Here is a 4,661-nt window from a genome sequence, read left to right as displayed (position 1 = left end):
CCTAGTTTTAAAAAAAACTTCTATTCAGTGAATCCAGTAGTCAATTCCCTACGAATGTCTTGAATACATTGTTTATCAATAAATGCCTAGGTAGTTAAATATAAGTGTGGCTACGACTCATCGTCACAGGGAACGCATCAGAAAAGTATTGCCGAAAAGAAGAGAACTCCCCAAGCAACCAAAAGTTCAGATTTTACTTAAATTTGTTCCTAACCGAAATAATGTGGGCGGACAATCGACCGACGGAACCAGACCAATGGAAAAAACACGGGGAAATCCGGAGCAAATGAAATGCGACCGCGTACAGTTAACGTTTTTCTTTATTTGAACAAACTCAGCACAACTACATGTCAAAGGTTTATTATATTGTTGTTCTCTCAGGGGTGGATTCGCGTATACGTCTAGCGTAACTTCCAATAGTGGCGCAACACTCCTCCTCGCGAATACAACTCTGTTTCTATTCGTCCCTGATCGGCAGGGTTGCCAATCCCATAGCGGTTGCGAACTTCTTGACTTTGGTTGCCCCAAGCGGCTTGGTCAAGATATCCGCAATCATATTCTCCGAAGCACAATACCGCAGCTCGATGTCACCAGACGTACAGCGGCTCCTGGTATAGTGGAACCGAGTGTCTATATGTTTAGACCTCTTCTTCTGCTGGACTAACACAACGAAATCCAGGCAGCTTCTGTTGTCCTCAAAAATGACTGTGGGTTGTTGTTGTATTTCGCGCGCGGCTTGCTTCAAACCGTAAATGCTCCTCTTTAATCTGCACACTTTCTTCTTCTCTCCGGGCACTTCATACCCGGGCGGCTGGCGCATAAACACCACCTCGTCCAGCTTCCCGTACAGGTACGCGGATTTTATATCCAGGTGTTTTACGAACATCCGCCGATGACCAGCTACTGTCAACAGCACTCGGAAGGTAGAGCACATCGCCACTGGAGCAAATGTTTCTTCGAAATCCGACCCGAATCGCTGGCTGAAGCCTTGCGCAACGAGTCTAGCTTTCATCCGCTCGACTTTACCGTCCGCGTCCATTTTCCTTTTGTACACCCACTTACTACCGACGATGTTGCTAGTAGGTGACGGGTCCACAAGCTCCCACGTTTCGTTTGACATCAACGAATCGTACTCGACATCCATGGCTGCTATCCACTCGTCTTTCTCCGCACAGCTGACCGCTTGTTCGTATGAAGTAGGTTCGTCGTCCACCGTTGTCATGCCAACGAAATAGTCATCGAAACGGGCTGGTAATACTCCTCTCGTAGAGCGACGTGGATTCTCACGTTGGGCCCCCTCCTCGGGAGCAGAAATGTTCTCTTCGCCATAGAACAATTCTTCCGCCGATTCATACCCGTTCATATCTTCTTCTTCATTATCAGGATCTTCTGGTACAGCTGCAGGTGCTGCCTCACGCGGTGTTACTGGTACCGGCAGCGGTTCCAACTCGACTGTTGATTCAGTAGCTTCCAGCTTCCGCTCGGTATAACGTTCACTGTCCATACGCCAATCCTCGAGGAACTTCACATCCCTGCTGATGGTTATCCGCCCCGACGCCGTATCTAACAGCCGATATGCCTTATGCTCATTGGAGTAGCCTACAAACACCAACCTACGCGCTTTAGGGTTCCATCTTCTTGCGCGTCGCAGCTGGTATATGCACCCAGGCGTCACAACCAAAAATCCGAAAATGCTCATACGATGGAAGTCTTCCGTACCACTTCTCATACGGGCTCATTCCGATGGATCTGGATGGTACTCGATTTTGGATATAGGTTGCGGTTAGGATCGCTTCACCCCAATACGTTTGATCAAGCTTCGCTTCCAACAGCATACAAAGCGCCATCTCCTTCAGGTATCGGTTTCGCCTCTCTACTACGCCATTCTGCTGTGGCGAGTAGGGCGCGCTAAACTGGCTCACGATGCCTTCTGTCCGCAGATGTGCCTGCAAATCCTTGCTAATGAACTCTCCACCACCGTCTGACTGTAGCACCTTGGGAGTTTTTCCAATCTGCGTCCGGCAGAAGCTGATAAAATCTCTAATTTTCGCTGCGGCCTCAGACTTATTTTTGAGAAGGTATACAAACGCCATCCGTGTATGGTCATCAACCAAGCAAAGGAAATATTGGTTTCCACTCGGCGTGCGTGTCATTGGACCGCTGAGATCGGCATGTACGATGTCTAATTTCTCCTTCGAACCTCTATCCACGCTTTTCGGAAACGGTGCGCGAGCCATTTTTCCCTCCAGGCAACATTGGCACACGGTGCGCACACCACAATCCACTAGCTTCATCCCGTCTGCTTGCTTGTCCGCATGAATCGCTCGGACTATGTCCGGATCTCGGTGCCCTAGACGGCGATGCCACGTATGCAGGCAATGCGACGTGTGCGACGTCTGGACACTGATCATCGCTTGCTCCGAAACACATAAACGGTAAAGGCTTCCGTGTCGTTCACCAACTGCACATACCTCCCCATTGCGCTTTCGGATCTCACATTGATTCCCAGAAAAAACAACATCAAGATTCTTCTTTGCAAGGATACTCACCGAAAGCAATCCACTGGTTAGGTTCGGGACGTACAATACCTTACTCAATTCGATTTCCACCGGAACACCACTATCGTTCACACCAACGATGGTTCCGCGGCCGGTTCCAGCCACCTCGGCTCGCTCGCCGTCGGCTAACATTACGCTTGTCTCACCAGTAGACTCCAGTGTGGTGAAAAATTTCGGTTTCCTGTCATATGCCTTGAGGCCCCACTATCGATGAACCAACTCGATGGATCAGCTTGCCCCACCATCCATGCCAGCGGTCCGTCGCAGACTGCTTGCGCTTGCTTGGCTTTCGGTTCATCCGTCTTTTCATCTTCAACTTCATTGTTGACTCAGCGACATTTGGGCAATCTTTCTTCAGGTGCCCCGGTTGTTTACATTGGAAGCAAGAACGAGTCTCCGTTTGTTTACTTCCACCACCGGCGGCTTTTACTCCACCGCGACGACGACGATGATCCACCCGCAACGCATGTCCACTGTTCAAAGTAACACCTCCGCAGCGTTCTCGACGTTTTCGGCCTCCGCCAATAGCTTTGACTTGACCAGTTGAATCGTCAGCTCATTCCGTGGGCGCTGTTCCAATGCCGTTGCCAGGTAGTCATACGAGTCCGGTAAAGAACACAACAGCATTGCCACTTGTAGCTTCTCCGGAATAGCATCACCGACATCCGATATCCGCTGCACCAGATCTGAAAACGTGTGCAGATGATGCTCCATATCGTCGCTTTCCTTCAGTTCCAGATGCGTCAGCTTCTTCAAGAGGTATACCTCCGATCCCTTGTCGTGGTAATCCTTTAAGGCATCCCAAGCTGCCTTCGCTGTCGCACAATTGCGCACCAAGCTTGTTTGGTCATCTTCAATGCAGAGCCCGATTGTCGCCTGAGCTTTGGCATCCGCTTTCGTCCACTCTTCCGTTACTGGGTTTGCTGCAGGCTGGGAGATCACCTGCCATGTCTCCTCTCGAATTAGGAGCATCTCCATTTTAAATCGCCACGACTGATAGTTGTGGTTATTCAGCTTCTGTAAGGCAAATCTTTGCGAATCCGCCATTTTGCTATTTTGCCGGAATCTACCAGCCGTTACTCGACGCCACAAACTATCGACCGAAAACGAACCGTACCGTAACTTTTATCAGGCAAACGAATCGATTTCCACAATCGCGAAATAGCTGAGGCCCATAACCTGTGGGCGGACAATCGACCGACGGAACCAGACCAATGGAAAAAACACGGGGAAATCCGGAGCAAATGAAATGCGACCGCGTACAGTTAACGTTTTTCTTTATTTGAACAAACTCAGCACAACTACATGTCAAAGGTTTATTATATTGTTGTTTCTCTCAGGGGTGGATTCGCGTATACGTCTAGCGTAACTTCCAATAGTGGCGCAACAAATAATTGGTTCACTTTTGGTTCACATTGAGTTCCAAGCTCCTCAACGGAACTTCAAAGTTCACTTTTGCGCTCCCACCATACAAAAAATTACTTAAAATGCGAGCTGATTAAGCTAAAACATTCCCTCTTATCCCAACTTTTGGTTGCTTGGGTCACATCATTATCACTGATGAAAAAGGCCTCTGCCTGACTGCACTACCATTCAAGGCTCCAAGACACGATGTCCGTTGGATCTCATGCAAATACCGTAAATTAGTGCGTCAATGCCAGATATGTAACGCGGCACCAAACAAAAATTGTCAACATGTGATACCACCACGACAGGATATGGCTTTGATTGCCATATCAGTGGTAATGGCGTAAGACCACCCATCGCGGCAAGATATGTAACATATCCAAGGGGAGGGTACAGATAATGTATTAAATTAATACAATATTGCAAGATTTCAATAACATTTTGGTATTAAAAGCTTCCAAAGTTGTTATATGTCAAAATTTTATTCAGTATCTGTGAGATTCTCATGCAGAACTGTATTAAATTCTGCCATCTGCTGGTTGGGTGTGAAGACTTTTTGTTTGATGATCAGGTATTTTCCGTAACTAAAGAATGGCATATTGATCGTAGATAAATTTCACCCAATTTACTATTTAATAATTAGTATCAAAGATTAAAAATAAACTCATTCTACAGCTGACGCAAAGAAAAAAATAA

The sequence above is a fragment of the Armigeres subalbatus genome, chromosome 1 (assembly GCF_024139115.2).
Source record: "Armigeres subalbatus isolate Guangzhou_Male chromosome 1, GZ_Asu_2, whole genome shotgun sequence".
NCBI lineage: Eukaryota > Metazoa > Arthropoda > Insecta > Diptera > Culicidae > Armigeres > Armigeres subalbatus.
The sequence above is the reverse complement of the archived record's forward strand: the minus strand, read 5'-3'. Positions refer to the sequence as shown.